Source organism: Cannabis sativa, chromosome 2 (genome assembly GCF_029168945.1).
Source record: "Cannabis sativa cultivar Pink pepper isolate KNU-18-1 chromosome 2, ASM2916894v1, whole genome shotgun sequence".
NCBI classification, from domain to species: domain Eukaryota; kingdom Viridiplantae; phylum Streptophyta; class Magnoliopsida; order Rosales; family Cannabaceae; genus Cannabis; species Cannabis sativa.
In genome coordinates this window covers 69,614,159-69,636,290 of record NC_083602.1, presented here as the reverse complement: position 1 = coordinate 69,636,290, position 22,132 = coordinate 69,614,159, and positions in this window count along the sequence as shown.

Here is a 22,132-nt window from a genome sequence, read left to right as displayed (position 1 = left end):
TTCATATTCTTGCAAGTCTTATACAGTCGCCACCATTAGGGTGGTCATAAACTATATAAAAAAACTTACAAGATTACTTATCTTTCGAGATTAAACGGTGCTAGCTTGCTAATGAACGTTCCTCCATTAGGGAGGATTACTCACTAAAACAATAGCTATGTAAAACCAACAACGGAGATCGAATATCCTAATAATAATAAAGCTCATTATTTAAAGTGTATTTTCTTCTAATATTTATTTTAATCAATTTATATTAAATATATATTTATTTAATTAAAATTTCCAATTTAGAATAAAAAAAATTCTAAATATAAATTTTAATTTAATATTTATAAAATATACTTAGATGGATATGAAAATAAAGTTAATTATTTCCATCTTAGTAATAATTTCCAATAAATATTTAGAAAATTATTCAATTTAAGTTGTTTCAAAATTAATTTAAATTAATTTACAACTCAAATTTAATTTCCTATAAATATATATTGCATTTCAAAAATGAAGTATTTAATAATACAATTTTCGAAATTTCTTGTTAAAATAAAATAAAAATAAATCCTGAAAAAATTATCTTAATTTTATGTTGGCCCAAAATTAATTAACAAAAATTAATTTTCAACAAAAAAAAATATAATTTTCCTATTTAATTAAATATTTAAGAATAATTTTAAATATTTAAGTATCATGATTAAGAATCAACTTAAATATTAATTTTCTATTTAATTAAATATCACTAGAAAAATACTTCAAGCAAAACAGATAATATCTATCTAGATTTTCATTGACTAATTAATTCAATTTCTAATTATAATATATTTTAGTTCATTTATTTTAATTAATCATTAAATGAAAAAAATCATTGATTTAAGTTTGTTCAAAATTAAAATAAATAATTTTCAACTTTAATCTATTTTTCAAATAAAATTCGAAATTTCTGCATCAAAGTGATGCAATTTCGAAATTCTGGGAAAAAGATTAATAAAATATACTTTGAAAATTATTCAAATTTAAGTTATTCTGAAATAAGATTCCAAACTTTAAATAATTTTCAATTTTAATTAAATAACATGAAAATAATAATATTGAAGTATCATGATGAAAATCAAATTTGATATTTTAATTTTCAATTTAATTAAATGTATTAAATTTAAGAAATAAATAATTAAGTATAGAGGAGACTTAATTATTAATTCTAGTTTAATACAAAGAAAAATATACTTAACTTAGATTGTAACAAAAATTAATTATTAAACAATTAATTTCACAATCTATGATATTTTTCTAATTGAATATTAGAAAATATAATTAGTACTAGAAATAACTATCTAGAATATATATATCATTAACTAAGTGTTTTTCTAAAATTAACTTTAAAATATTAAATGAAAAATAAATTTCATATATTTTAAAAGTTAATTATGTTGCTAATTCAATTTTAATTAGGTTAGACTAATATAATTAACCTAATACAATTATTTAAATAACGCAAATGGGCCTTCACAATTGGGGTAGTTCATGTGAGGGGGAGCTGAGTTCAGTATGTCGTACCCACTTCTATTGGCCCCCAACTCTCACACAAGGCCCAAAAGAGAGGAATTTAACCTTTAAATAAACAATTGTTATTCATTGAATAAGCCCAAATCTAATTGGGCCTAAATAAAATTACTTATGTCAAATTTTATTTTAGCAACCTAGTCCATTTACTTAGTAAAAACTTAAATGGGCTTCCTATATGCATCTAAGCCCAATAGCAAACATATAGGCTCACACAGGTCAAATAATTTGGATGGGCCATATCATGTTACTAGGTTTACACAGATGAAAGAAGTACAAAATTTACCTGTTACAAATTATTCATAAGATCTATTGACAATTAGACTATGATTAAAATCACATCATTGGATCTGTCAACAAGTTAATCATAGCAATTTAGATCAAATAAATAATAGGTTTGTTAAAAAAATTGAATAAACAATATAAAATCAAACAAACATTGTCCATGTAACAAATGTGAAATAAGATATTAATATAATTAAATTATTATTCTTAAACTAACCAACTAAATTTTGAAAATTTAGGGTTGTTAAAACAAACTTTAAAAATCTCAAAATTGAAATTTAAAATATCTAGGTTTATTTGAATTATTTAAATCAAGTTAAATTAAATATCAAATAAGATCAATGATTTAAAAAAAAAAATCTTCAATATCACTTTCAAATCTTATAATTTAATAAAATTAAAATAATAAAATAAACCAATTTTAAAATAGATGTGGTTAGATAATTATTATTTTAAGAATAAAAATAATAAATAAATAATAATTACCATAATTATATGTCAAAATATCTCAAATTAAGCAATATTCAAATTTCTACAAAAATATCTAAGTTATTTAAATATTTAAAATATAATTTATAAATATCTAATAAGTAAGAAAAATGATATAAAATAGTAAGATATCATTTTTTAAAACTTATAATTTATAAATAATTAAATATATAACAAAATAACAAATTTTTGAATTTGAAAATATTATGGTTAGAATATCTATAAAAATATCCAGGTTAATTTCAAATTTATTAATTATTTAATTTGTCATATAAGATAATTTTAATATAATATTTCAAATAAAAAAAGATAAATTTATCTTTTAATTTAAAATATGTTAAATATCAAAATATCTAATCTTATAGTTAAATAATATATAAATATTAAAGAAATTAACAAATTTTAAATCTGACCATAATTTAAAAATTAAAATAATCAATTTTTAAATTTAAACCTCAACATATCATGGAAAAAGGTTCTGTACAACAGATACATTCATCAAACCACATGAAACCATCCAAATCAACACATATCATCGTTTTAATTCATATTTCATGAAAGTAAATCATTACCATGGCTCTGATACCAGTTGTTGGAAATATTTTACCAGGATCTAGATTTACTACCATGTATGTTTCATTAACATCCTAATATGAATTCTAAAACAATGAAATAAACACATATAAAGTTAGAAAACCTTACATTGGGTGCAGCAGAACATAATGACTCCTTCTGTTCAGATCTCTAGCCCTTGATTCCTTTCTCTAGCAGAACATAATCAAGATCTGAACCTGGATCTCTTTCTCTCCTTCCTTTGATGCTGATTCTCCTTCTTGTTGATTAGATTCTACACAATCTTCCACAATATGATTGAGATACCACTTGATGTATGTGGGCACTACTCTATCACTACGGTATTTCCAAATTGAAGAGAAGAAAAGGGAAGAAGAGTGGCGGCAAGGAGGCTCAAGTTTTCTCTAAAAGAAATAAGATGCATTCTCTTAGTTTCCTGAAGCCATCACTTTCTATTTATAGAGAGCCATCTAGGTTTAGGTTAGAATTCTATGGCATTAAAATAATGAAAATATAAATGGTAAAATACTTGCATAGTACTGGCCGGCCATGATATGGATAATGGGCCTCACTTTGCAATTTTGCCATTTTGTCATTTTTCAATCCCATTTTCTCAAAAATGCAAATTTTCCAATTTAACCATTTTAAATGTCAATTCTAATTATTTAATAACTAAAAAATTAATTATTAAATAATATTTTCATTTAAAATATATTTATTAATTAGACATATAAAATCTCTTAATTAATAAATAAAACCTATGAATCTCTTTTCTTCACAATTTTGTCCTTACTTAGTGAAAATTCATAAAGTAGACATAGTCTAACTTTAGAATTATAATTGATTAATCAAAATCAATTAACTGAGTCTTACAAACAGTATGGTCTCAACTAGTATGTGGACCATGGGCCTATATAACCGAGCTTCCAATAAGTCGAACAGAATTTACCAAGTAAATTTCCTAACTTATTAATTCCTTATTGAATCCACACTTAGAACTTGGAATTGCACTCTCAGCCATATAAAACGCTCTATATGTTCCACGATATAGATACACTATTAATTATCTATTGTTATAATCCTAATTTGATCAATGACCCTTGAATAGATGATCTACATTGAATAGGAACTAAATTACCATTACACCTTCAATGTATTTTATCCTTAAAACACTTAGCTCCGTATAAATGATAGTTCAGCGAATTGAAATGAGATCTCAACCATTTATCTCTGTTTAGCCAAGCTCAAAGGATATCATCGTTTCACTTCTAAATGCCTATAGAAGTTATAGACTCCATATTTATGTTAGCGCTCCCACTCAATTATACTATCATGTTCCCAAAATGTACGTATCACCCTGACTGTTCAAAAGTAGGCTTAACTAACAAATCAAAGAGCATGTATAATACTCTTGAGATCGAACCTAACCATATCAGGCTTAAGATTATTTGATCTAGGATCAACAGGTGATATTGAATTGAATAGATATTAGGATAAATTTTAATATATCTAATCAAAGTTCAATATCGGTCCCTTCTGATGTATACTCCATACATCTGATACTGGTAAACTTTGCCAATGCCCTGGAAAGGACATAACACTTATCCAAGGTGTAAGAATACCTATCGCTGATTATCATGCCAGTCTAAATCCAGTGAACTGACAAATCAGGGAATAAACTTTCGAACATATAATTAAGATTATATTCCACTGTGCTGACAACACTATAATCATTAACAAATATATATGTTCTGGACTTCAATAGAATTGATACATTATATATATAATCATGAAATAAATCATGTGAACCATGCAACATAAAATGTTATTTCTGATCTTTATTAATAAGTAAATCTGATTATATTGAAATGGGTTTTATTTAGGGCACAAAACCCAACACTGACGAGGTGAATTGATTATTAGAACACTTAGCGTATAATATACATTATAATAACGAAGTGAAATAACTTGAAGGACATTATTGTCCAATCTACAAGGCCTTATGGTCAAAGAGCAGTTCTTAAGTTTTCTCAGTACACTTGTACTCATGCCATTGTTGGAATACAAGTAAACTAAGTCACTCACTTATGTACTAGGCGAGACGCCTTAGCGAGGTACATACAGCGGCATGTCCTAATCCATGTCAGCGTTGACCTCCTTCAAAACGGTTTAAATCACAGGTGTGTGATTTTCTGATATTAACTACACTTATTTACGTGGAGCATAATTAAAGCCCACAATTTCAGGGAATATTGTTATGGAATTTGAATTTAAATGTAATTAACTGCAAACTTATATTACTATAAGTAGGGGCAGATTATACAAAAAAAGGGACGAAAAATCATAGAGAGATAAAGGAATTTACTGATTGTAAAAAAAACCCTAATTCTGTATCTAGAAATATCTAAATAAGACAGACTCGTGGACTATGCAGAGTTAACTGCAAAGTCACGTAAAAACCTCGTGTAATTTTTGTTTTTATAATTTTTCTTAGATCTCTTACAATTTTTATGTCAAATCTATTACGAAAATAGGCTCATAATTGTTAATGAAAATTTGTGTTAACAGTTTGGTGCTTTCATTGAGAGCCTACGTGATAAAAGCTCAGAAAAATCCCTCCTAATCGAAAAAGGAATTTCTTCTCCGTGGCTAATAATGGGGAAAACGATAACACTCATCCTAAAGAGACTAATCGTCATCCTAGAAAAGAGCCAATGGGCTCACGGAGGCCACCCAATTCATGAACAATACGTTCAAGAAGAAGCCAACGTGATAATGATCAAAACCTAGAAACTGGGAATGAGGAAACCAACACAAATGTTGGTGGGTCTACGCTTATGAGTGAGGGCGCCTATGATCCTACTAGATACGTACTGTTGGTCAAGTTGAAAAATCGTCAACTCTAGCAATGTTTGGCTGAGGCAAACCAACGAAACGCTGAGTTGGAAAGGGAGGCAGCCGTAACCAGGGTGACACAAGAAAACAACACACAAAACAAACATGTTCCTGGAGTGAGAAGGCCGTGAGGTAGACCTCGGGGCTCAAGAACCATGAGGTAGGAGACGGTTCAGGAAAACCCACAGAACTCTCAGTAGGAGCAACTTGGGGAAACTGGGGAATGTTCCTTAAGATGAACAACCAAATGACTAGGCACCTCGTCAAGAAATGCCTTGGAGATCCCAGGGATTCACAACCCAGGGCAATCAAAATAATGATTTACTAGAGTCTTCTCGTAGAAACAAGAATAGAAGACAACCCAAGACTAGGGAACAAGAAATCCCTCGTGGTAACGAGAGAAATCTAGGGACTCAACCTAGGACAAGCGGGTTACCACCGAGACACCGTTGTTAATGAAGATTTTCGTTAACTAAAATTGAGCCTCACATTATTGATCTCACAGAGAAAAAATAAAAGCTATAGAAAAATAATGTATGAACACTGGGTTTTTTACGTGATTTTGCAGTTAAAATTCTGCATAGTCCACGAGTCAATCTTATTCAGATTTATGATTGTTTTTTTTAGGAACCCTCTTATATGAGTTTTTTCGTCCCTTTTTTGATCTTGTTTGTCACTATTTATAATTACATAGTGGACAATTTATTACAAAGTTGACTGGAATATGTTCACAGCAATTATCCCTAAAATCGTGTGATTTGATTACATATCATGTAGTGTAAATGCGGTTTATGATTTGAAAATCGTATAGCTGTGATTTTCCCGCTTTTACTGGGCCAAAACTATCATGTATTAAACACGTCTTTAATCGTTGTATCTGGAAATGTCTCGACAGAAACGTGATTATAGTAATCCCAATAGTGAGTTGGGGCCATTCTTCCTTCCGAGGTCGACAATGTATGTCTTGTGTCAATAGCGGTTATTTACAAAGAATCGTTCTGAATCGCCAGGGTTGTAAGCCTCGCTCCCATTAGCTGGATGAAGCTATAAGAAGTCTTCCCATAGCAAGATGGTCACTTCGCTTACTTGTTCTTTGAGTCGATCTGACTTTTACACTTAGTTTGTTCATTGCACACTAAGGACTTTCACGATTGATACGTGTCACTTTCTCCGACGCCTCGCTATTTGCATTTAACGACATATGGTTTCTCGCTAATATACTAAGTGACAGCTTGTACATTGATTCCTCACCTAAGACCTTACAGTCAGTAGGTTACAAATATACTCTGCCTATTTGTAATTAATGAGTTATTCCATAAGAGCAATTACATTGATTCACATTCCCTTCATCCTGACACGTGTCCTTCATTGAGGTGACAGCCGAATTTTGGGTATAACAATTGCCCCTTAAAAAGTTATCTTTTAGTAAAAAGAGCTTTTTAATAATTATAGAGGGCATTTTTTGCCAAAATCCTTTCTTGGAAAAAACGCATCCTTTGACTCTATCGGTTGTACGATTTTGAGGATCATTATGAATCGTCTCATCATATTTTGCCCATCTCCCAACCGTTAGATTTCCCAATCCTTAGCTTTGTTGTCACTGAAATTTGTGTATAAAAGGGCGGCTCAAGCTTGTCATTTTTCACAAACCTCTGGCTTTTTGGTGAAATCCGTTTTCAGAATGGATCACCTCTTTCCTGCTAGAATGTCCCTTCTGAGTTCAGAAGTTCATCCTTTCAAACTCATCTTGCCCAGATGCACCAACCAATTTCCACTTGTTCTCAAAGACTTCAAGCCTCAACTAGAGCCGGAAACGATGGATTCCAACGTTAAGGAGCTTCTCACAAATCCAAACCAGGGGAACCCCATAGCCTGCCATGGCCGATCCTCACAAGTGATCCCTAAGGGTATAGATCTTGTGAGAAATCTTGAAGGTCCTCCTCAGGCTGGTAAAGAATTCCAGAGGAAGGTCGGCATGGTTGCAGATGAAACTGGGAAGAAAGTTGGCGTGGTTTCTATCAGAGAATCCAGCCAACCCTGGACCCAAACCTGCGCCAGAAGATTTTTGCACCATCCTCTTTCTGGTATTGAGGAATTTCCTGAGGCTGGGAAAGAGATATCGGCTTTAGGAAATGGGATCCTTTGATGATGAGGAGAATGAGGTATGTGCAGAGATCAAGGCTCTCTACATGTAGCCGGTCTTTCTCGAGCTATGTGTAGACGGTCTTTCTCAGGCTATATGAAGACAGTCTATCTCGAGTTCATCGGCTTCTCCTCTCATCCTTGGTTTAGGAGGAAGACTTAATGGTTTGCCCCTAGTGGCATTTTTGTAAAGAAAAGTTTGTAACCAGTTTTAGGTTTTTTCTTATCTTAAATGCCTTGTACTATTTTCATTCGAACTTAATACAATTGTGTTTGCTTGCGTTTTTATTCACAATGTAAACAACTATATTTTGATCAAATGACAGTACTTTTGGGTTTTTCCATTACTCGTAATCTTCATGTTTAAGTAGTTAGCAATCTACCAAACTTTTCAATTTTTGAGCAGTTGTCAATTCTGCCTCGCTGTAGTAGTTATAATCTGCCTTAAGCAAACTTAAATATACTTTAAGGATTTTATCACTTTGTATATTCTTAATTTGCTTATATGAATAGTTATATTATCTATCCATTTTCTAAATTCAAGTAATTTTTATCAAGGCGTCATGATGCATCGTTTAGTACTTTCCTAGCTCGCAAGAACCGTTAGTATTCAGTTTTATATGCGAGTTATAACTTTTGATTTTCCTTTCCCATCGGATAGGTGATAAATCAAAAATTATAGTTGTTTAATCCCTTCTTCGTCAAAAAGGTTTGATCAAGGTGTTATAACGATTCTGTTGGAATATGTTTTACCAGGATCTAGATTTACTACCATGTATGTTATTTAACATCCTAAATGTGAATTTCTAAAATAATGTAAATAAACACATATAAAGTTTAGGAAACCTTATGTAACGCCCTAATGCTAAGGCACGCTACAGTGCTTTTCAATAATTGTGCAATCTTTGCTAATCAAAGAAATTTCTCGAAAAACGTGTCAAATTAAAACTTTTGCATTAAACATTAAACTTTGTAATTTAATAAAATATTTACAAGTGCCGGGATCCCGATTTTTAAAACTTTACAAACTTTACTTTTTAAATATACATTCCAAAATATATAGATTTACAGGTCGCACGTACACCAAAATACAACTCCCGAGATGTCCGAGGGCCAAGAACACTCGTGTCGCGCGACATGTACAATCTCACCGAGCTCGGGTTCACTCTGTTCAGCTTTCGCCTTTCCTTTACCTACACATGGAAGCGAAGCTGTGAGTCAACGAGACTCGGTAAAATGCATATAACATATCATATAATTTCAGGCACGTAAATAGGCGCCCATACACTGTTACGAGCTTAACAGAGATGAGTATGAACGTTCTAACTGGGACACGACCATGTACCATGTACCACATACACTCATTATACCTTCGTATTAGTATAGGTAAGGTATGACCGCACCCTGAGTACTATCTAGTGTTGTACCACAACCACCTTGTACCTTCCCGTACAAGTGCTGGTAACACTATGATGTACTTCCAAACATCACACACCTTACCAATGCACTCCGTACCACAACCGTACAAGTGTTGGTAGTGTATGAATCACAATAAATAAGCATGTATACATATTAACACATACATACATTCAGATAATCACATCATACATTATACACAGTTCTTCCCTGTTTTCCGAATTCAAGTGTGCTAGGCGAACTGACAGGCAATTTACATGCTAGATGGATGCCACTAATCACATTTTGAAATAGGGTAAGTCACATGATTAAAACCCTAATCCGGGAATCCCAAAACCAAAACCCTAGGTTGCTTTATACTCTAAAGGGAGTTATTCTAACTCGGGAAATGGGGAAACACCCAATGAAAGTGCTTGAAATGGACAAAAATTGAGAAACGAAGTGTTCGGGAATCTGCCAAAACGGCAAACCGGTTTTTGGGGCATGGCAAGCCGGTTTTCCGGTTTGCACCAGTAATCCCAAAACACTTCCTTCTTTGCCCAATTTTCCACCAAATGATACCAAACTTTCAGGCTCCTAAGCAATGCATGCATACACTGATAAATCCCAGTAATTCACAGAAAAACACAATAAATAACAACTTGCCATTAAAGCTTAAAGCTTGAACTCAAAGTTTAGAATTGCTCAAAACCAACAACCAATCTCTAAACCAGCTACCATGAACTAGAATCAAGCTAAACAAACCCTAAAATTCGAACTAAGCATAACCTTAAACCCTAACAGCCCCTATAACCCAAATTCACCATTTCAACCTAATTTCAAAAGCTTGAAAAACAATAACCAAAAGGCTAGGGCTTTACCTCACTTGCAATAGACTGAACCTTGCTGAAAAATCCAAAGAAATCTCAGCCCTTCCCCTTGCTCTTGCTGCCTTCGAAGAGAGAGAGAAGAAAAAGCTTCCCAACCAATTTTTGCTTATTTTCTAATTTCCTTTATTCTTTGACTTTCCTAACTTAGAAAAGGGTTTAATTAACTCTTTGCTGCCAAAAGAAATGGCTAGGTGTCAACTAAAGGGACAGCCACCTATTCCCCTTAATAGCAAAAGACTAAAATGCCCTTTAGACTTAAAACTAGGGTAGTTTTGAAACTAGGGGTAAAATGGTCAAATTCCATAACCCCGCTCAATCCCGATAATTTATTTTCTCAAAAATATTTCCCACTATGAAATAAGGTTCTAAACTTACCCATGTGATCAATCTAGCCATCCATCGCATTTTCCGTTGTCGCCAAACAAAAATTACAAAAATAACATATTGCATACATAAATTTAGATAATACCCCTAGAGTTTAATAAAATCTCCGAAATTGAGAAATTATAACTCTAATATTTATTTCTAAATATTGGGGTCCACATTTAAATTTAATTCACAAATAATAATAAAATAATAAAAATTAGTGCTAATTGCCTTTTCTAATCCATATTACTAGAGCGGTCATTACAATTATCCCCCCGTTAATAGGATTTCGTCCACAGAAATCTAACTGAATAGCTACGGATCTTTGAGTTCTCATATACGATTCCAACTCCCAGGTGGCTTCTTCCACCTTACTATTCCTCCGAGCACCTTAACCGGTGCGAATAGTCTTGTTCGAAGAACTTTTTCTTTTCTATCCAAAATTTGAACGGGTTGCTCTTCATAGGATAAATCGATTGAAGTTCAAGGGCTTCATAACTCAAGACATGAGTCGGGTTCGATACGTATTTCCTTAACATAGAAATGTGAAATACGTCATGAACGGCCGAATCTGCTGGTGGTAAGGCCTGGCGATACGCTGCACACTTTGACCTTCTCAGTATACGAAATGGCCCCGATGAACTGGGCTTAACTTACCCTTCTTCCGAAGCGTCTAATACCCTTCATTGGTGAAACCCGCCGGGAAAACATGTTCCCCTGCTGGAATGTAACATCTGCACGCTTCGGATCGGCCATAACTTTTACTGCTGCTTTGAGAAGCGAAGCATTCGAGCCTTGATCTTATCAATAGCTTCACCAGGTCCTCTGCACTAACTCGGGACCCGGTACTTCCTTTCTCTGTCTCGTCCCAATGAATAGGAGAACGACATTTTCTACCATATAACATCTCATAGGAGCCATCCCTATTGTACTTTAATTATTTGTTGTTGTAGGAGAATTCAATTAAAGGCAAGTACTTACTCGCATGAACCACCGAAGTCCATGACACGGAGCTCGCAATAGGGTCTTCTAAAATGCAGCATAGTTCTTTCCGTGACCATCGGTACGAGGGTGAAAAGGCATGTACTAAACTTTAACTTGGTACCCATAGCCTTACGAAGACTCACCCAAAACTTCGATGTGAACTTTGGATCCTATCGATACAATAGATTTAGGGGCTCCATGGAGACGAACTATCTCCTTCACATTACAATTCAGCATATTGATCCACTTGAATATGTAACTTTCTTGGTAAGAAGTGAGGCGGACTTAGTGAATGCGTCCACGATGACCCAAGGAATCATACATTCGTAGTTCTAGGCAAACCCGATTCACGAAGTCCATTGTGATGTCCTCCCACTTCCATTCGGGAAGGACTAAAGGTTGCGATAACCTGCCGGCCTCGATGTTCGGCCTTAATACAACTGGCAAGTTAAACACTTGGACACGTAGTCCACCAGATCTCTTTTCATCCCATACCACCAAAAGTAGGGTTTCAAATCCTGATACATTTTGGTGGTTCCCGGATGCAATGAATAAGGCGTGGTGTGAGCTTCATCCAGTATTTCTTTTTTAAGCTCATCCACACTAGGAACACAAACTCGAGCTTTATATAGCAACATTCCACTGCTCGAGACTGTAAAACCTTTAGGCGTGAGCCGGCTACCACTTCATCTCGAACTTTAATTAGCTCGGGATCTTCCGGTTGTGCCTTTCGATTCTCTCCAACGGTCAGTTGGAGTGTTAAATTATGTAGTTTCCCGACCACGAACTCAATTCCTGCACTAACCATTTCCGAGGCTAGTTGAGGAGCTATCATAACCGTTGTACATACTTGACCGGGACCTTTTCGACTTAGAGCATCGGCCACGACATTGGCTTTCCCGGGATGATATAGTATTTCACAATCGTAGTCCCTAACCAACTCCAACCACCTTCTCTGCCTCATATTCAGATCTTTTTGGGTGAAAAAGTATTTAAGACTTTTATGATCAGTATAAATTTCACACTTTTCACCATAGAGATAATGTCGCCATATCTTTAAAGCAAAAACCACAGCAGCGAGCTCTAAATCATGAGTTGGGTACTTATTTGCTCATAATCCTTCGATTGACGAGAGGCATAGGCTATGACTACTGTCGGCTTACATCGAGAACACATCCGGACCACCGTACCGGATGCATCACAATACACAACAAATTTCTCTTGATGCGATGGCAAAGCTAACACGGAATGTTGTTATCAAACGGCCTTCAACTCTGAAAGCTTGATTCACACTTATCGACCACACAAATCTGCGATTTTTCTTAGTCAATTCGGTTAGGGGCATAGAAAGTTTAGAAAATCCTTCGACGAAACGTCGATAATACCTAACTAACCCGAGAAAACTTCGAATTTCCGTCACAGACCTAGGCCTCGGCCAATTCTTCACTGATTCCACCTTATTTGGATCGACCATAATTCCATTCTTCCCCACAATATGACCCAGAAAGGATACCTCGGACAACCAGAATTCAAACTTTTTGAACTTGGCATACAGCTTGTGATCCCTAAGTCGCTGTAACACCATTCGAAGATGATGCTCGTGCTCCTCATCGGCAGAGAGTATACAAGAATGTCATCGATAAATACTATAACGCGAGTTATCGAGGAAATCCTTGAATACTCTATTCATAAGATCCATAAAGGCCGCGAGGAGCATTAGTCAATCCGAATGACATTACCGAGAAACTCATAGTGCCCATATACGGTTCTAAAAGCGATCTTCGGTATATCCTCCTCCCGAATTCGAGTTGATGATAACCCGACCGTAAATCAATCTTTGAAAACACGAGTCTTTCCAAGCTGATCGAACGGATCATCGATCCTAGGCAACGGGTACTTATTCTTAATCGTCGGCTCTTGTTTAGTTCCAGATAATCAATACACATTCGAGGGAACCATCTTTCTTTTTTACAAAGAGAGCCGGAGCTCCCCGGGGCGATACAACGGGTCGAATAAACCCAATGTCCGGCACATCCCCTGAAGTTGCAACTTAAGCTCCTTGAGTTACTGCTGGAGCCATCCTATATGGAGCTTTAGAAACGGAGTTCGACTCCGGGTGCCAAATCAATAACAAAATCAATCTCTCGTTGTGGCGGCAATCCGGCAACTCCTCGGGAAACACATCGAGAAAATCTTTCACTACTCGAACTACCTCGAGGCCCAAATGTTTCGGTCTGCTTGGAGTCAAATACTACCGCTAGAAATCCTACACAACCATTGCATAGTAAATCCCTAGCTCTCAACACGAAATAACCGGGATCAGAGACCACGAACCGATCCCGAACATAAACAAATGGATCTTCACCTTAAATTTGAAAAGTCACCATTTTACGCCTACAATCTATCTTGGCCGAATACTTGGATAAGAAATCCATTCCAGTATAATATCAAACTCGGTTAGTTTCAATTCTATGAGATCGGTACTCAATTCCCTATCTTCGATCCTAATCGGCATAGACTAATGCGCCTATTAGAGATAACCAATTCCCGTAGGCATTAGGGTTAGAACCCTCTTTCTAAAATTTCACAAGGCCTACCCGAAAGATCAATCACTCTTGTAGCCACATATGAACGTGTAGCTCCCGAGTCAAATAATACGTAAATAACAAGTTGTTGACGGGAAGCGACTGTCATCTATGAAGAATTGTTTGCGGCGTCGGCTTGGGTAATGGCAAACACACGAGCGAGCAGGTTTCACCTCGGCTTTCGGCTCCTCTTTCTTTACTGCAGGGGCAATCTTTCTTGAAATGCCCCACCATGCCACACGGGAAGCATGTCTTCGGTTACACTCTCCGGATGGTGTTTCTTGCACCTTGGACACTCGGGATAAGAGTAACCCCCGGTGTCCCCCTGCCTTGATTCCCACGGGCCGCTTGCTTTGCCCCAGGAGCCACGGAAAATTTGGAACAACTTTTCTTTTCGCTCGGTGGTGGAGTCACCACCATCCCTACCATAAACGGGGAGTAGGAATAGTGGGGGTTCCACCAACACTCGGAGTCACCGGGCCTCACCGAAGGAACTTTACCGCACCCTCGGCTCTCAAAGCCTTTTCAACCATCTCCGCATAAGTGGTTGCCTCGGTAGTAGTAATAACCAAATCATGTCTAATTTTTGCACTCAAACCCGCCAAGTATTTCTCCTTCTTACTAAAGTCAGTTGGCACAATACCCGCTGCCAACTTGGCCAACCGGTCAAACTTTGTCGTATATTCGATGGCAGAGCATTCCCTCGGTTTGAACCGGATCGGTGAACTCTTCCGCTTTGCCTTTGCGGATTTGCTTCATTGTAATACTTGGAGTTAAACAACTCCTTGAATTCTTCCGAGTCATCGGCGTGACGTCTCGAGTGAGGGTTATTAACTCCACCACACGAGAGCGTCTTCCTGGCTTGGAAAGTGGCACGGGTTACCGGTCATTTCCAACCACTCCCATAAAATTGAGGATGCGTTCTATGCAGAAGCCCTTTGCTCGGCCTTCATCACATCGGGGCCTCCCGAAGCTCTTGAGGTGCACAGCTTTCGAAATCTTTCATACAACGGTTCCATACGGTTGCCAACGGCGGGTTGTTCTGCTGGCACGCGAGACAACGGCGCCTGCACCACTTGGGGAGGCACGGCGGGGAGGACCCTGCTGCCTCGGCCTTTGGATCTCTTCGTCTTCTTTGGCGGATTCTATCTTGCATCTCCCGCAAATCTTTGCTCCCAATCGGGAGGAGCTTGAGGTGGATTCTGAGGGCGACCACCACAGGCCACCGCCACGGCCACGGCGCGACCACGAGGATTTTGGGGATTCCTCGACCGCCTCGGTCTCGGCCATGCCACCACGACTTCTTGTATTTCGCGGGGCGTCCATTTAATAGGACTTAGCTGCGAATCCATAAACACGAGCGGAGTTAGACAGCGATCAAAATTAACACCGCTCTTAATAATTTAAAGGCAACACACTTTCTTTTCTTTTAAAAAAAACATATTTAATTTAAATCTAATATGCTTCCTAACATGCTTTCACATTCACATTTATTTAAAATACTAAACAAGTACAGGCTTACTGAACCGTGAACCGAGCTTTCTCTGATGAAGATTGTACATGTCATAGCAAGCTTCGGTAGACAAACCTGGCGGCTCTAATTTAAATCATGAGTTGGGTAACGCTGCTCATAATCCTTCAGTTGACGAGAGGCATAGGCTATGACTGCCCGGCACATCGAGAACACATCCGGACCACAATGCCGGATGCATCCTAATACACAACAAATTTCTCTTGATCGATGGCAAAGCTAACACGGGTTGTTATCAAACGCTGCTTCAACTCCTGAAAGCTTGATTCACACTTATCTGACCACACAAATCTCTGATTTTTCTTAGTCAATTCGGTTAGGGGCATAGAAAGTTTAGAAAATCCTTCGACGAAACGTCGATAATACCCTGCTAACCCGAGAAAACTTCGAATTTCCGTCACAGACCTAGGCCTCGGCCAATTCTTCACTGATTCCACCTTATTTGGATCGACCATAATTCCATTCTTCCCCACAATATGACCCAGAAAGGATACCTCGGACAACCAGAATTCACACTTTTTGAACTTGGCATACAGCTTGTGATCCCTAAGTCGCTGTAACACCATTCGAAGATGATGCTCGTGCTCCTCATCTGACCGAGAGTATACAAGAATGTCATCGATAAATACTATAACGCAGTTATCGAGGAAATCCTTGAATACTCTATTCATAAGATCCATAAAGGCCGCAGGAGCATTAGTCAATCCGAATGACATTACCAGAAACTCATAGTGCCCATATCTGGTTCTAAAAGCAGTCTTCGGTATATCCTCCTCCCGAATTCGAGTTGATGATAACTTGACCAGTAAATCAATCTTTGAAAACACAGATCTTTCCACGAAGCGATCGAACGCAGATCATCGATCCTGAGCAACGGGTACTTATTCTTAATCGTCGGCTTGTTTAGTTCCAGATAATCAATACACATGCGGGAACCATCTTTCTTTTTTACAAAGAAACCGGAGCTCCCCGGGCGATACAACGGGTCGAATAAACCCAATGTCCGGCATCCCACGAAGTTGCAACTTAAGCTCCTTGAGTTCTGCTTGGAGCCATCCTATATGGAGCTTTAGAAAGCAGTTCGACTGCAGTGCCAAATCAATAACAAAATCAATCTCTCGTTGTGGCGGCAATCCGAGCAACTCCTCGGGAAACACATCGAAAATCTTTCACTACTCGAACTACCTCGGGCCCAAATGTTTGGTCTGCTGGAGTCAAATACTACCGCTAGAAATCCTACACAACCATTGCATAGTAAATCCCTAGCTCTCAACACGAAATAGCAAGGATCCAGAGACCCACGAGCCGATCCAACATAAACAAATGGATCTTCACCTTCGTGAAAAGTCACCATTTTACGCCTACAATCTATCGGCCGAATACTTGGATAAGAAATCCATTCCCAATATAATATCAAACTCGAGTTAGTTTCAATTCTATGAGATCGGTACTCAATTCCTATCTTCGATCTAATCGGCATAGACCTAATGCGCCTATTAGAGATAACCAATTCCCCAGTTAGGCATTAGGGTTAGAACCCTCTTTCTAAAATTTCACAAGGCCTACCCAAAAGATCAATCACTCTTGTAGCCACATATGAACGTGTAGCTCCCGAGTCAAATAATCTTGTAAATAACAAGTTGTTGACGGGGCGGCGACTGTCACTATGAAGGAGCTGCGGCGTCGGCTTGGGTAATGGCAAACACACGGGCGAGCCGGTTTCACCTCGACTTTCGGCTCCTCTTTCTTTGCACGGGGGGCAATCTTTCTTGAAATGCCCCACCATGCCACACGGGAAGCATGTCTTAGGTTACACTCTCCGGATGGTGTTTCTTGCACCTTGGACACTCGGGATAAGAGTAACCACGGCGTCCCCCTGCCTTGATTCCCACGGGCAACGCTTGCTTTGCCCCGAGCCACGGAAAGGCTGGAACAACTTTTCTTTTACTGCTCGGTGGTGGAGTCACCACCATCCCTACCATAAACGGGAGTAGGAATAGTGGGGGTTCCACCAACACTCGAGTCACCCCGGGCCTCATACGAAGGAACTTTACGCACCCTCGGCTCTCCAAAGCCTTTTCAACCATCTCGCATAAGTGGTTGCCTCGGTAGTAGTAATAACCAAATCATGTCTAATTTTTGCACTCAAACGCGAAGTATTTCTCCTTCTTACTAAAGTCGGTTAGCCTGATACCATGCCAACTTGGCCAACGGTCGAACTTTGTCGTATATTCGATCGCAGGCATTCCCTCGGTTTGAACCGGATCGGTGAACTCTTCCGCTTTGCCTTGCGGGCTGCTTCATTGTAATACTTGGAGTTAAACAACTCCTTGAATTCTTCCCGAGGTCATCGGCGTGACGTCTCGAGTGAGGGTTATTAACTCCGCCACACGAGAGCGTCTTCTGGCTTGGAAAGTGGCACGGGTTACCGGTCATTTCCAACCACTCCCATAAAATTGAGGATGCGTTCTATTACCGAAAGCCCTTTGCTCGGCCTTCATCACATCGGGGCCTCCCGAAACAACGGAGGTGCGCTTTCGAAATCTTTCATACAACGGTTCCATACGGTTGCCAACGGCGAGTTGTTACTGCGGCACCGCGGGAAGCACGCAACGACTGCACCACTTGAGGAGGCACGGCGGGAGGACCTGCTGCCTCGGCCTTTGGATCTCTTCGTCTTCTTTGGCGGATTCTATCTTGCATCTCCGCAAATCTTTGCTCCCCGATCGGGAGGAGCTTGAGGTGGATTTACGGGCGACCACCACGAGCCTGCCACGGCCACGGCCGCGACCACGAGGATTTTGGGGATTCCTCTGACCGCCTCCGGTCTCGGCCATGCCACCACGACTTCTTGTATTTCGCGGGGCGTCCATTTAATAGGACTTAGCCTGCAGATCCATAAGCCGAAGCGGAGGTTAGACAGCGATCAAAATTAACACCGCTCTTAATAATTTAAAGGCAACACACTTTCTTTTCTTTTAAAAAAAACATATTTAATTTAAATCTAATATGCTTCCTAACATGCTTTCACATTCACATTTATTTAAAATACTAAACAAGTACAGGCTTACTGAACCGTGAACCGAGCTTTCTCTGATGAAGATTGTACATGTCATAGCAAGCTTCGGTAGACAAACCTGGCGGCTCTGATACTAAAATGCCCTTTAGACTTAAAACTAGGGTAGTTTTGAAACTAGGGGTAAAATGGTCAAATTCCATAACCCCGCTCAATCCCGATAATTTATTTTCTCAAAAATATTTCCCACTATGAAATAAGGTTCTAAACTTACCCATGTGATCAATCTAGCCATCCATCGCATTTTCCGTTGTCGCCAAACAAAAATTACAAAAATAACATATTGCACATACAAGCTAGATAATACCCCTAGAGTTTAATAAAATCTCCGAAATTGAGAAATTATAACTCTAATATTTATTTCTAAATATTGGGGTCCACATTTAAATTTAATTCACAAATAATAATAAAATAATAAAAATTAGTGCTAATTGCCTTTTCTAATCCATATTACTAGAGCGGTCATTACACCTTACAGTGGGTGCAGAAGAATATTAATGGCTCCTTCCACTCAGATCTCTAACCCTTGTATCCTGTCTGTAGCAGGGTATCACCAAGATCTGAGCCCGAATGTCCTTCTCTTGATTCTTGATTCTTCACAGTCTTACACACTATGATTGAGACCACTTGATGTGTGTGGGCACTCACTCTATCACTCAAGGTATGAAAATATGAAGAGAGAAAAAGAGGGGCTGGTTCGAAAATAATTGAAGAAGAAGGCTCAAGAAATTTTATTCTGAAGGTGACTTTTCATCATCTTTAAGTGTGAGCCATCACTATCTATTTATAGGAAACCACCTAGGTTTAGGTTACGAATTATTAGGCATTAAAATAATGAAGAAATTAAATGGGAATTCCTTCCCTAGTGGCCGGCCATATGATGTTTAGGCCCCACTTGGAATTTTTCATTTTATAACAATCTTTCCTTATTTTCTCAAAAATATCATTTTTCCAATTCTAACCACTTAAATGCCAAAACTATTTATTTAATAATTAAAATTAATTATCAAATAAAATTTTTATTTAATATATTTATTAATTAGACTTAATAAAGTTTCTTAATTAACAAATAAAACATAGAATCTCTTTTCTTCACAATTAAGCCCTTGCTTAGTGAAAATTCATAAACTAGACATAATCTAATTTTAGAATTATAATTGATTAATTAAAATCAATTAACTGAGTCTTACAAGAAGTATGGTCTCAACTAGTATGGGGACCATGGGCCTATACAACCGAGCTTCCAATAAGCAGAACTAGAATTTACCAACTAAATTACCTAACTTAATAATTCCTTATTGCATCCAACATAGAACTTGGAATTTCACTCTCAGTCATATAGAACGCTCTATATGTTCCACGATATAGATACGCTATAAACATTTAACCATCGTTCTAATCTCAATAATCAAAGATCCTCTATAGATGATTTACACCGAGTAGGGATAAATTTACCGTTTCACCCCTCAATGTATTTTATCCTTAAAACACTTAGCTTCCTATAAATGATGTTTCAATGAGCTAATATCATCACTGAAACAAGAGCTCTTCCATTTATCTCTATTAAGCCAAGCTCGAAGGAAATCATCGTTTCACTTCTATGTCATGATAGAAGCTATAGATTCCATATCTATGTTTAGCTCTCCCACTCAATTGTACTATCATGTTCCTAAAATGTACGTATCACCCTGACCAAAAAGTAGGCTTAACTAACAAATTAAAGAACATGAATAGCACTTCTGAGATTGAACATAAGCATGTCAGGATTAAGATCTTTTGATCTAAGATCAACCAGTGATATTGACTCAGAAAGATACAACTGTAAGATTATAATATCTTTACCAAGATCAATATCGGTCTCAGTCCAATGTATACTCCATACATCCGAAACTAGCATACTTTGCCAATGTTCTGGAAAGAACATAACACTTATCCAAGGTGTAAGTATACTTTATCCCTGATTATCACATCAGTGTAAATTCAGTGCACTGATGAATCAAGGGACATTAACCTTTGAAGCATATAATCACAATTACCTTCCACTGTGTTGACATCACTGTAATTGTGAATAACTATATTTACTTAACAGATTTTGTACACATTAAACCATAAACATGAATTTGCATAAAATCAGATTTTGTAAACATAAATGATTTCTAATCTTATATTGATAACAAATCATATTAAATTGAAATGGGTTTTATTTAGAGCATAAAATCCCAACAGTAAGTATTGGGAAGATCCACTTGGTGAACTTTAACGAACAAGTCAAAGAACATGAATAATACATTTAATCCAGAACCTAACCATCTCAAGATTAAGATCTATTCATCTAAGATCAACTAAGTGATATTGACTTAGGAAGATACAATGGTATGTTTATGATATCTTATCCAATATCAATATTGGTCCAGCCTGATGTATACTCCACACATCCGATACTAGCATACTTTGCCAATGCCCTGGAAAGGACAAACCACTTATCCAAGGTGTAAGTAAACTTTATTGCTGATTATCATGTCAGTGTAAATCCAGTGTGCTGATAAATCATGGGACTAAACTTTGAAAGATGTAATCATTATTATTTTTCACTGTGTTGACAACAGTATAATTATGAATAACTATATGTTCTAGATTCAATAAAAATTTATACAATAAACATATAATCATGAAAGTAATCATGTGAACCATGCAACATAAAATGATTTCTGATCTTTTATTAATTAGCAAATATGATTATATTGAAATAGATTTTATTTAGGGCATAAAATCCCAACAAACTCCCACTTCCACTAATATAAAATTAAAAGTGCATTTTAATTAATTGCACCATCTTGATGTCCAGATCAAGTGTAGTATGCAGTACTATCTTTGTATTAGGATCTGACAAGTTGTATTCAATACAAACTTTCTCCACCATTACATCTCCTTAGTCACAAAATCTTTGATATTGTGAAATTCCTTTCTATATGTTTACTACTCTTAGGGTATTGCATTCTTTACTATTTGGCAACTAAATCTGTGTTATTAGGAAGTAAAACTAGCAGTTAATCCATGACTGGAATAACGCCAAAAACTATGTAGAACTTTCCATAGGTTGAATAATTATCTAGTAGCCTTCTGGGCCACTCTAACATTCAGTCTCACTGGTAGAGTTAGAGACTTTAGAAAGATTTTTAGTCTTTTCCAAAAATTACTGATCCACCCCCAGAGTAATTTGGTGTAGTCTAAGAGTATTAAAATACCACCATTATCGACTTACATATAATTTCTCTTTTTATGGTAAGATTTATTTGAATGTCCTCCAATGTTTCTCTCCTAACTAATAATTACTCATAACTCTCACTCAATAGCACGTGTCTCGTCT